This window comes from Sitophilus oryzae, unplaced genomic scaffold (genome assembly GCF_002938485.1).
Source record: "Sitophilus oryzae breed Bouriz unplaced genomic scaffold, Soryzae_2.0 scaffold_980_pilon_pilon, whole genome shotgun sequence".
Taxonomy (NCBI): Eukaryota; Metazoa; Arthropoda; class Insecta; order Coleoptera; family Curculionidae; genus Sitophilus; species Sitophilus oryzae.
Window position 1 is genome coordinate 919,870 of NW_022147617.1, and position 13,904 is coordinate 933,773.

At 31.5% G+C, this 13,904-nt stretch overlaps 1 protein-coding gene across 4 annotated transcripts in view; it reads left to right on the plus strand.

Annotated features, from left to right (window-relative positions):
• The first annotated feature begins 354 nt into the window (after positions 1 to 354).
• Positions 355 to 13,904, plus strand: part of LOC115891279 — a 152,381-nt gene continuing 138,831 nt past the window's right edge. The window contains exons 1-2 of one of the 4 annotated variants that reach the window (XM_030911723.1): positions 355 to 676; positions 736 to 807. The gene's annotated coding sequence lies outside the window, so the exon portion shown is untranslated. The remainder of the gene's footprint in view (positions 677 to 735; positions 808 to 13,904) is intronic. The other 3 variants (XM_030911724.1, XM_030911725.1, XM_030911726.1) reach the window with 3 other exon arrangements.

The following is a 13,904-nucleotide window of genomic DNA, read 5'->3' on the forward strand; positions in this document are numbered from 1 at the left end:
AGTTCTTCAGAAATCATCAGATATCAGTTTAATTGTATTACTTTTTGTATTTGTACTCAAAAACCGAACTATTTTGATTTTTTGAATTAATAACAATATTTTTAAGAGGATAAGTTTCGTAGTGTAATTAAATAATTTATGTTTTTAACATTTCACACGTTTCACAGAAAAAAAAATCATGTAAAATCATTTTAAAGACTAATTTATATAACAGTATAGAAAATCAAGGTGTTTTCACCGAAGAAGAAGCTGATTTACGTAGGTTTCTGCGGAGGCATTTGCTTATGATAGTGGAAGGGACCTCAAAAAACGAAATTTCTTACGGCAAGTACAGCAACACTCGCGTATAAACAGTCTACCGTTTGCGTTCCGTACGACGCGAGACGTCAACATGCAGAACACGCGGTTCTTAAACTTACGCCAGACTCGATATCGTTCTGTATAAAGCTTACTCTACAATATATTCTTAGGTATTTATTTACTGATACGTAATTGTAGTTAATCCATTATTTTATTTATTTCTTGCACCGAAAAATTTAGTGTCTTCTATTTTTACACTAGTATATATATTATTATAAAACATTGATGGTGATAAACGATCATAGTGGGTGCGTATAGTGTGTTAATTTGTACTGTTAAGTTACGGATAACGTTTTGATGTTTTAAATAATTAAGCGTAATAAAACAGTATTCAGCCATTCTTGCTTTAAGTTTTAATTTTTGTCGAACCTCCAGGTAATCTGTGAATTTTCTATCAAGAACGGAGAGGAGGTACCGCCTACAGGCTCGATTGAAGATAAAAATAAGGTAAGTAATTTTTATTTACTTCGTGTCTGAAGGGAAGATGTCTATTTTGAGAGAAAAAAATACCAGATTGCCTTTGGGGAATCCAATTAATTTCAGGTTTTTATGTAAATTAACTTAATTAAACTGATGTATCAATGCTGCAGTATTTTTCTTGTAATTTATTTCTTGCTTTTATTTTTCTTCTGCTAAAGAATAATTCTTTGTATTATAAATAACCGTTTTCACAACGATTGTGTCATTCCTCGAACGCACATATCTATTTTAATGTAGGTAATAGTTTTTTACAAATAAAGCATACGAGTATTTTAGCAGTTAACTTACGACTGGGCCGCGTTAAAGTAATTTGCTACCCTATTCACCAATTTTTTCCCACGCCCTCGCACTAATAAACTACTTAAAACAATTATCGCATATTTAAAAAAAAATGAAAAACAAGACACCTTGAATTCTGTGACTTAGTTTTTAAATAGTTTGGATACTGTAAAGTCAAATTCGTAATAAGCCTATGCGCTGAAATGCAATTTTTAGCCGACCGATTATTTAGTTCCAAAGGAGAAAAGAATACATTCTTAACATCTAATTTCTTAATTTCCTAACCGATCGGCCGACTATCTGATTGCATGTCTGCGTGGCTCCAGAAGAATATATTGGTTACATATCTGTAATAAATAGCAATCAATAATCGGCCGACTATCTGATTGCATGTCTGCGTCACTCCATAAGAATATATTGGTTACATATCTGTAACTAAATAGCAATCAATAGTCGCCCGATTGTCTCCATCAGAATATATTGTTTTCACTTTTGTAATAAAATAGTCGGGCGACTAAAAATTGCGTGTCAGTGTCATTGTGTTCCAGGGTTGTCGCATCCCAACGCCTAATCGCCACCTGTTACGATCAAGAACATCTTCCTCTTCCAAGTTACGGTCCTCCATTGCCCTTCTGATGGCCTCATTCCAGGATCTTCTAGGCCGTCCTCTTTTCCTTTTTCCAGGAGGTGACCAGCTGTAGATGCGGTAGGCCCTTCTTTGGTGTTCCATGCGTAGCAAGTGTCCAAACCACTTAAGGCCCCTCTGTTCGACTCTATCCACTATTGTCTGTGTGGCATCCATTTTGGCTCTGATTTCCACGTTCCTAACTCTGTCCAGTTTAGATACTCTCGCACTGCGTCTCAAATAGTCCATTTCGAGTGCATTCAAAGCTCGCTTTTGTTTTTAAGGTCCAAACTTCACACCCTTTATACCTAGTACAAGCAACAAATATATTTTTTTTTCAAATGTCACAAAAGTATTATTTTTTTGCGACGTGATTGACAATATAAAAAAAGTCATTTTCATGCCTAGGCATAAAAGTAAAGCACTTTTACGCTTACGCCATGCCTAAGCATAAGAGTACGAAAATATCATATTAAACAAAAAATATATTATTAAACTGACATAGAGTGTCAAATTTGGTCAAATTCAACAAGCGTAACCATAGTTTCTCGATATACATGTAATTACCTGACTTTTAAATCTTTTTATATCCATTATTATTTGGAACATTTGAAATTGTTTAAAAATTTATTTGTGGCGTTAGATAAAAAATAGCATGTTCTATTCGGAGTAAAAATGACGAGAAAAATGACTTTTTGTACCTTGGCTGTAGTCAAACGTACAGCCTCGCCACAAAAAGTATCATTTTTATTCCTAATAAAACTAATGTGCGATTAATAATAATATAATAATTTTACTTAATGTACTATTTTTTATTGAGAAAAAATATTGACATATATGCCATAACAGCAAATTTAAAAAATTCACTTTACCCTCCCTTTTCCTCTTTACGTATGTAAAAATTTGGGTTTAAGAGGCTAAATATCGAAAAACGTCAAAGAGAAAAGATGCTCAAAAAATTATTTTACCTATACTTATGTATTATGTTTCATAAATATACCTACAGGGACTTAATATAGCATTTTTTATATTATTATTTTGAAACCTTTTTAAAATTTTTTTTTTCGCTAAAATTTCATGAAACAAAGTAAATACTACAAGATTAATTCTTACCTAACACTATATTTTTTCGTCAATTTTTTCTTTACGGGGACTGTAAATAATCGACAAAAATAAATTGTCAATTTTTATATACAGGGTGGCTTTCCTACGATGTTCTCTATGGGTATCTCGGAAACTACGGGAGATAGAGTGTCGGTTAAATGGGGAAAGAATTGCAGTTTTGTGGGGTCATAAACATGCGCCTTTCAGATTTCTGAAAAAGTTCATGGCTTACTAGATATTTCGAAAAAAACAAATTTTGGCTATTTCAAAAATTGTCCCTAATTCCATTATAATCTATTTTAGACAAAAAGTTTTCAAATAAAAGTTGTAGATAATCACATCCTTAATGAGATTGTGTCCTCCGTTTTTTTCTAAAGCCTGTCATTTTTAACATATGTTTTTTTTAAATGGAAACCATAGTTGGCTATGACTTCATAAAAAGCTCCATTTTTTAAGCTTTTCAGTGATATAAGCTATAATATGCTTCTTTCGAAAAATTACTGCGTTATAGCCAATTCTTATAATTTTTAATCAATTTCACTTAGTTAGCCATGGGAACAAGTTCAATCGTCGTTGCTCTCAGCACTGATCATACAGATTATAAACTTATCGTCAAAAGCATTGTTTTTCGTGGTTCCAATTTTTGGAGTAGCGCGCACTACTTAGGTTACTAGTTTGGGCACAAGCACGCCCACTTATAGCCAAAAATTGTGGACAGCGCTTGATCGGGCTTGTGACCGGCCCAATTATTACGCTGTTTAAACGGGAGTTTATTTTTGCGCACAAGAAAATTTACTCGTTTGCTCATCGTCATAAAAAAACAATTTTCATACCACGAATTAGGGACAAGATTTTTATCTGTATACTTATAGGATACCTAATCTGTGCTCTTAGTAATGTGAAACTGTCACATCCAAACTTTGTAAATAAAAATAAACAAAAATTGTAAATATGAATTTTTCAAATGAAAAAAAAGCGTGTAGGATTATTGGTTCAACTTTTTTTGGACATTTTCGAGGATACGTTGACCAATGAACGTTACTTACGTTTTTTAGAAAAGTTAAATTTAGACACTCGCGCATCAATAGAGTGGTTCCAACATTGCTTTCATTATGACACTCCCCTCATAATGAAACAAATGTTAAAAATTATTTATATCATAATTATGCAAACTCAGGGATAGGAAGAGGTGGACTAATTGCATAGGCCACCTTGATCACCTGACCAATCCATTTTAGATTTTTTTATGCTGTATGGTTAACAACAAGGTTTACAAAAGAACTTACCAATTAAGAGAAGCATCATGTAAGCATGAATTAGGAGAGGAGAAGTTTATTAAAGTCGACCGGCCGTTCTCAGCTTGTAATTCAGTTTTTAAAAGATGCATTTTATGCACTCAAATCGATGGCGGTTTTTGAACATTTGCTAAAATAACTTAACTTAAAGTGTATGTAGTAATATTAGTTTTTTTTAAGTTTTATTTTGTGTAAGGTAAATTGTAAAGAACCGTTTAATAAAATATTCTGTCTTTTTATAAGTTATAAATCATAACAGAATAAAATACCATGCCAACTAAGTGAAATTAGGCAAGAAAAATAAGAATTGGCTATAACTCAGTAATTTTTCGAAAATAAACATATTATATATATCGCTGAAAAGCTTAAAAAATGGCGCTTTTTATGAAGTCATGGCCAACTATGGTTTCCATTTAAAAAAAAAAACATATGTTTGTGTTATATGTCAAAAATGAGAGGCTTTAGAAAAAAACGGAGGACACAATCTCATTAAGGATGTGATTATCTACAACTTTGATCTGAAAACTTTTGATCGAACCTTATATTTATAAAGTAACCATATTGACTCCAAACTGCATTCTGTGAAGCCAAGCCGGTGAAATGGGTTTATAAATCTTCTGAAGGAATTTTCATAAGTCGCTCAGTTAGGTCTGCTCAAGCGTAGTGCGCAAGCCTGGATTTTGAATTATCAGCTGTTCATTTGTATGGCTTCGTCCAACTTTCCGTACGGCTTTCGTTTGCTCTCCCGTTCGACAATTGGCCGATCCTCAGAGTAGGGGCTAATCGATATTCGGAATTTTGGAGTTGCGCTATTGCACCAGTATCTGTCTAACAGACAAACTTATGTGAAATATACATGGACCGGTTATTTATCTAGTTGTCTCAAACTCGACTTCAACTCCAACACATTGCAGGGATGGACAATAATCTGTATATATTTGATATGTATATGGATAGAACCCAGGCCAACGCCACCGGTCGCCTTGGAAAGTTTTGGAATGGATTGGAGCGCGTTCGCCTCTGCCGTACACACCGGTTCCAACGTATCCAAATATCTGCCCATGTGCCTTTGAATGCGTTGGACCTCCGCCTCCGGTCTGTATGCGGCTTTAGGTTTCTACGTGTCCTCGGCTGCAATTTCTTAGTAACTGTTTTATAGCCGTTTTCCTAAATATCATCTCCTACATCTTCTACTATTCGTTTTCAAGCATCATTTTTCCCTTTTGGATTGCTTACTTAACACACATCTTTTTCTTTGTATATAGTTCTAGTGTCTAATATTTATTTCTCGGTAACAGTTTGTGATATTTTGTTTTGAATTAAGGCACTTTTCTAATAGCAGCGATGTGAGACGACCACCAATATGCTGGTTTTCTTTTGCGTGTGCGTCTTTTTCTAACTTAAATGTTTCATTGCATCTGCACGTGATAAGATTTATGTATGTTTGGGATACCATGGTTTTTTTCTTGGTTTAGCTTTCGATGTCTTATTTATACAAAGCCTTTGATTTTTGCTCCTTCAACTATACATCCAAAGAATATACCTAGCTAGAAAAAGAATGGACTCTGCCATACTGAAAAATGGTCCTACAGAAGCGGCGCCATCTATCGAGTAGGGCTTGTTTTCAATGTTATTATAATAACTTGTTTTATTATAATGCTTATTATAATAAAACAAGACCAACGTAATACGCCCAATGTTTTGTAAATGGAGTAAATATAAATAGGTACTTAAATTATGGCAAAAATAAAAGACTTACATTATATTTTTAGGGCCACAAACACAAGGAAATTGTCTAATTAATCCACATCCACAAAAGGAATTGTCTAATTAAAACTCATATAACAAATTAGTTTGAAATAACATACATAGTTTGAAAAACGTTTTGATAATCATTTATTTGTATCCATCCATCAGTTATGACCAGTCGATATTTGACATTTTCTTTTTTGTCATCTCCTATTTCAAAGTATACAGGGAGCTACAAATTCGGGGTACGAGCATTGGTATCTCGGAAACCGTAATAGATACGAAGATGGTTAAATTGGGGCAAAGTTTGGTTTGGTTTGAAAGAACTCGGTCTCCTCAGTACAATGATATGCCACACTTTATACTTTTTTCTTGTTTTGGGTACCTTAACAATAACAAAACTATTTAATTATTATATTTAAAATAATTTCAAGTCCGACTCTGGTTTTTTAAATTATTTAACCTGATTATATTCATCGCAACAATATTGATTAGCAACAACATTCCAACAATATTGATATATCTAATTGATATTGAATAAGGGAAATCGAGCCAATCGAAAGATTCAAATAAATAATGTCCAAGTCAGTATTTTAAAGATATTATTTTTAAGTTTTTTTATTGTGAACTTGAAATCTCAGCGTACGATCTAATAATATGTATGCTATTATTTAATAAATTATAAAAAATCAACTTCTACAAACTAGTTTCTAATGCTCTACATGTTCGAAAGGGTTACCACCATAGACTTAAAATAAAATATAGACTGAGCATCTCATTCATAAATAGCTGGAACATGCGGTCAGACAATGTCTTGTTATTGTTGTGATGTTGTTGTGTTATTGTTTTAGGTTATAACGAGTGCGACACGAGCGATAGATAGGTTGTCTCTGTCGTAACGGTCGTTCCCTGACGACTCTGCCGAGAAACACAACACTGTCTTTCGTTTCTCAAGTACACCTGAACTCTCCGTATCATAGCCGGGTAAATTTTTTATTTTAATGAAGCTATAATTAAATTAAAAATTTATCGTATTTAAACTTTTTTATATTTTATTAAGATTTATGACAGGTTTTTTAAATAAAAGTTTAGAAAAAAACGTCTTAGAGCCCTTAGAAAAGGATAAAAATAATAAAATACACGTTATAGAAGAAATTTTATAATCGAAATTAGGTAATTTTTGAAATTAATAATAAATTATTAATTTTAGTCAAACATTTACAAACCCTAATATTAATCAAAACAGGATCTATTCCACAGATATAATAGAATCGGCGACAGCGAGAGAAAAAAAAATATGATTGTTGTAGTTTTTTATCTGGTTAAGTGATGTCTTATTATGTAAATTAGAGATAACATAAATTTGTTCCATTAAAGCAAGGAAGGTGATAGGAAGTGGATAAAATGAAAACTACATTTATTTAACTCGGTACCAGGGTTCGGAAGTAGTTAATTAAGACGTAATTTACCTGATTAACTACGTGTAATTTTTCTTCAAAAACTACGTCTTTTCACTTTTATTAACTACATGAAAACTACGTTAATAAACTATGTATTGATATAGAATGTAATAGAAATAATTTGATGAAAATATTATATTTAAAGCCATATTTCTTCTGTTTTCTTAAATACATTATGTGTTGTTAAAGCTTCAATTTATTATAACGTCACCTCAAACCTTTGATATTTGAAAGTTACATACATAGGTTACATAAACTACACCCTCTACATAAATTACAATAACTACATGTAATGTAGTTTATGTAGTTTTTAAAAGTAACATGTAGTTTTCCGAACCCTGCTCGGTACTGTCTTTATTATACCGGGTGTGTCCCAAAAGTGGCTCATCCCCATAATTTTTTTATATTTTCAAATAAAAAACAAGATTTAGTATGTTTGGTTTGGTTTGGAGTATATGACATAAATTAGGATTGATTGACGGATTCAATTGTTTTTGGTCACTTCCTGTTTTACCGGAAATGACTAACGTTTAATTTTTAAACGGCACCCTCGGTATATTTCTACTTTATTCGATAGAAAATGACACTCTGAATAGAATGACATATCATATGTCAACTTTTGACATTTTCGCATATGGTTTAATTGTAATTGTAACACGCGGTTCATAACGACAATTTGACTCGAAATACCAAGTCTGTGGTATCAATATATTCATAAAAAAATGCTTTTTCCAAATATGCTAATGAGTCACCCTTGTTCCATTTGAAAAAAATGACATATGTATGATTAAAAATACGATTTGTACATCTTTTAACCGGCCTAGACAAGACACGAAACCCATTAGACGATCAAAACTATTTTTCCAAGGCTCCTTGATTAAAACTTAGTGTTTTTAACACCATGGTAGCCTGGATTGAAATTTAAAAGTTGACATATGATTTGTCATTCTATTCAGAGTGTCATTTTTTATCGAATAAAGTAGCAATATACCGAGGGTGCCTTTAAAAATCAAAAGATGTAATCATTTCGGTGAACCAGGAAGAGACCAAAAACAATTGAATACGTCAATAAATTCTAATTTATGTCATATATACCTACTAACATACAAATCTGTTTTTTTATCTAAAAAAATAAAAAAATTATAGGGGTGAGACACTTTTGAGACGACCCGGTATATTAAAAAATATTGTTTCATAATGTAATATCATTTTAAAATTCTTGTATGTTATTTTAGATTCTGAAGATAATTTTAGAATAAACCGGAATATTATTAATTTTTAACAGGGTTATAATTATGATTTTGTTACAATGTAAGTAAGTAAATAATGTAAGAGAAAAAAATCAGATTTTACATTTTACTAAAATATTATCTAAATAATCACCTTTCTACAACAACGCCACTGACTCCTAATGGGTAAATTGAGAGTTGCCTACCGGTCGAAAGTCGTTTCAAGACTTAAATGCATTATTTAAGTCAAATTTCTTGTAAATTTGGCACTGGCGAACCATATTTGATAGTTCTTGAACAGAAAAAGTCAATAAAATAAACACTTAAGGACTACAAGCTAAGAAAATGCGTTAATACAGCCGGGGAGATAGCGGCAACAAAGCTTTACCGCACACGTGTGACACGTACTACAAGGTAATAAATGAATGAATAGGCTCCCTCGCATAGACTTAAAATAAAATATAGACTACACTATTTACATCTCAACGCGGACAAACAACCTTTTTTGTACACATGTTTACTTCTGGGTACAGTCGACCGAGCCTTCCTCATCCAGCCTATGTTGTCACGTCTTTAATATTATCAATATTTTTTTTCTTGTTATACACATATATTGAGATATTAATACTACAGTTTAATAAAGTAGGTTTTAATATTCCATAGATGTATTAAATAGTCCTTATACTACTAAATTATAAGTCGGATACTGTTTAATAAGAATAAGTTCTTTACAATATGACAACACCGATTAGAGGCGAGGGAGCCTATTCATTCATTTATTACCTTGTAGTACGTGTCGCACGTGTGCGGTGAAGCTTTGTTGCCGCTATCTCCCCGGCTGTATTAACGCATTTTCTTAGCTTGTAGTCCTTAAGTGTTTATTTTATTGACTTTTTTCTGTTCAAAACTATAAAATATGGTTCGCCAGTGCCAAATTTGCAAGAAATTTGACTTAAATAATCCATTTAAGTCTTGAAACGACTTTTGACCGGTAGGCAACTCTCAATTTACCCATTGGCAGTCAGTGGCGTTGTTGTAGAAAGGCGCTTATTTAGATAATATTTTAGTAAAATGTAAAATCTGAATTTTTCTTTTACATTACATTATTTACTTACTTACATAGTAACAAAATCATAATTATAACCCTGTTAATAATTAATAATGTTTTTATTAAAAATATATTCCGGTTTATTCTAAAATTATCTTCAGAATCTAAAATAACATACAAGAATTTTAAAATGATATTACATTATGAAACAATATTTTTTAATATACCGGGTCGTCTCAAAAGTGGCCCAACCCTATAACTTTCTTTATTTTTGCAGATAAAAAACAGATTTGTATGTTAGTAGGTATATGACATAAATTAGGATTTATTGACGTATTCAATTGTTTTTGGTCTCTTCCTGTTTCACCGAAATGATTACATCTTTTGATTTTTAAAGGCACCCTCGGTATATTGCTACTTTATTCGATAAAAAATGACACTCTGAATAGAATGACATATCATATGTCAACTTTTGACATTGTCGCTTAAAAACATATCCTATTTTAAATTTCAATCCAGTTTTTTTCAATCCACTAAGTTTTAATCAAGGAGCCTTGGAAAAATAGTTTTGATCGTCTAATAAGTTTCGTGTCTTATCTAGGCCGGTTAAAAGATGTACAAATCGTATTTTTAATCATACATATGTCATTTTTTTCAAATGGAACAAGGGTGACTCATTAGCATATTTGGAAAAAGCATTTTTTTATGAATATATTGATACCACAGACTTGGTATTTCGAGTCAAATTGTCGTTATGAACCGCGTGTTACAATTACAATTAAACCATATGCGAAAATGTCAAAAGTTGACATATGATATGTCATTCTAGTCAGAGTGTCATTTTCTATCGAATAAAGTAGAAATATACCGAGGGTGGCGTTTAAAAATTAAAAGTTATAGTCATTTCCGGTGAAACAGGAAGTGACCAACAACAATTGAATGCGTCAATCAATCCTAATTTATTTCATATACTAACATACTAAATCTTGTTTTTTTATTTGAAAATATAAAAAAAATATGGAGATGAGCCACTTTTGAGACGCACCCGGTATAATAATGACAGTACCGAGTTAAATAAATGTAGTTTTTATTTCATCCACTTCCTACCACCTTCCTTGCTTTAATAGAACAGATTTATGTTTCCTCTAATTTACATAATAAGACATCACTTAACCAGAAAAAAAATTACAACAATCATATTTTTTTCCTCTCCCTGTCGCCGATTCTATTATATCTGTGGAATAGATCCTGTTTTGATTAATATTAGGGGTTGTAAATGTTTGACTAAAATTAATAATTTATTATTAATTTCAAAAATTACCTAATTTCGATTATAAAATTTCTCTCTATAACGTGTATTTTATTATTTTTATCCTTTTGGACTCTAAATTGTTTTTTCTAAACTTTTATTTAAAAAACCTGTCCTAAATCTTAATAAAATATAAAAAAGTTACTTAATACGATATATTTTTAATTTAATTATAGCTTCATTAAAATAAAAAAATTACCCGGCTATGATATGGAGAGTTCAGGTGTACTTGAGAAACGAAAGACAGTGTTGTGTTTCTTGGCAGAGTCGTCAGGGAACGACCGTTACGACAGAGACAACCTATCTATCGCTCGTGTCGCACTCGTTATAACCTAAAACAATAACACAACAATAACAAGACAGTGTCTGACCGCATGTTCCAGCTATTTATGAATGAGATGCTCAGTCTATATTTTATTTTAAGTCTATGCTCCCTCGCCTCTAATCGGTGTTGTCATATTGTAAAGAAGTTATCCTTTTTAAACAGTATCCGACTTATAATTTAGTAGTATAAGGACTATTTAATACATCTATGGAATATTAAAACCTACTTTATTAAAATGTAGTATTAATATCTCAATATATGTGTATAACAAGAAAAAAAATATTGATAATATTAAAGACGTGACAACATAGACTGGATGAGGAAGGCTCGGTCGACTGTACCCAGAAGTAAACATGTGTACAAAAAAGCTTCTTTGACCGCGTTGAGATGTAAATAGTGTAGTCTATATTTTATTTTAAGTCTATGGTTACCACCCTCCCTAATACACAAATTTATTTTTCGTTCAATCTTAGTTATAGCTCTTTGAACATATCTTCTTCTTATACTTCCAAATCCATTTTGTACTCTTTATTGTAAATATTAATTAATAGTAATATTGTAAATGTTGAAATGTATTGATTTCACTTTTACAAATGACAGCAAGTAATTCCAACTATACACACAATATAACTAATTCAGTACAACATAAACAACTATTTGAAAACCCTTCGCCAAGTTGTCACACTTCGCTATTTACAGAACGTGATTCAGAAACTAAACTCACTGTTGGGCGCGGAGTGCGCCTTATATATCGCTGCGGATCTTCTTGCAAGTTCTATTCTAGAATTATTATGCTGCATTCTTTTTGTGTCTAGAAAGTTCTTCACAACATCCGAGATTTTTCCACTAAAATCTAAGAGAGCCGCCACTCAATTCGCTAGGCTTCTTGTTAGTGTAAACATGCTTAGTGGTTTTACGCTCTTCCGACAGATGTGGCCATACACCTTGACAGTATTACATCCATGTTTTTGCCAATAACTGTTTGTTTCAATAAGTCGTGTGCTGCATACTTTGAGCCTAAGTTTATTTGCAGAGACTTCTTCAAATAGATTTATTTTTTTATATATTGTTACACTTCTTGCGTTTTTTCTTCTTCTTTGCCTAATGAACATACTATTTTATTGATTTAAATTGTCGGTGTTTTTTAATGCTTCAGATGACTTAGATATCTCCTTTTATATTATTATAAAAAGTATTTTTAGAAATTTTTTAAAACCCCGTGTCTCCAATAGTTTCTTAGTAAAAATTAAATTTTTTTAAAAAAGATCCGATTTTTGCTAAATCTCCGAAACTAAAATTTCATAAAAAGTCAAACTATATATCTACAAATTCCCAAAAACATTTTTAGAGACGCGTGTCTTCAATAGTTTTTTAATGCTTTAGTTTAGAGGCCTTAGATACCCTTTTTATACAAGGTGTTTAAAAAAACATGTGCCATCTCTCGTGGGGAGATTCGACATGTAAAAATAACATTTGTTTTTCATATCGACATAGATCCGATTCTGCTTTATTTCGTAGATACAGGGTGTTAAAGTCTTAATCATCTTTCGATTTATTATAATTTTCTTTCAAATACTTTTAGTGACTCGAATGAAGTTTTGAGGGTAAAAGTTACTATACGTGCTACATATTTTAATGCTAAAAAAGTGTCGATAAATTCAGGGACAAGTGTCAATATTCAAATATTTTTCAAGAATACAATATAGACCATACCAATAGGTGTACGGTAGGCTATTAAGATCGGCAAAAAAAAAGTTTTTTTAATTTCACTCAAAATGAGTTATTTGGGTCATAAATGACCTAAATACAAATATTTTTATGGTGTTTGTCTGTCTGTCTGTCCATCTGTCCGTCTGTAACACGATAACTCAAAAACCGCTAAACCGATTTTAACCAAATTTGGCACAAAAATACTTTGGCACCCGAGAATCTGGCTATTAGTTTTTGGTGGGGGTGGAGGGCTGGTAAGGGGGTATGGGAGGGGGTTAACATTTTTTAAGAAACGTAACTCCAAAATTACAGTAGCTAGAGAAACGCGGTTTTCAATTTAAGATTAGGAATAATATTTACAACAAAATTTGTAATAACAACAAAATCAGTCAAAGTCGCAGTTTTTGAGATAAGAAAAACTGAAAAAATCCTTTACTTTAAAACTAAAATAACTGCCTACGAACTTTTTATTAACATATTTTAGTATGGGCGGCTATACGTGCCTCCCGGCGCCAATTTTTTTTCTTTTGATATCAAAATTGTGTAGGCCGTTTAATGATAATTAAAAGTCTCTTGATATTTTGTTGAATTCGATATAAACGCAATCTTATTAATCACAATTAATAAAATTAAAATAAAATTAATAAATTTTATATTTTACCTAATGTATTATTAAATATTATTACTATTTGTTATTATTACTATTAGTTCAACTTACAACAATTTGAAATAAAAAATAATAGTATTTAGGATAATTACAAAAAGCTAAATTTTAAAAAGTTTTGACATCCTGTAACTCTATACTACTCATTTTCATACTCGTATTTATAGGAACTTTTTTTCATATTTTTTGATGAGGAATCAATCAAGTACTTATTTAAGACTTTTGTAAGTTAATGATATTACTTTTTTTAAAGGTTGCTTTGTTGCT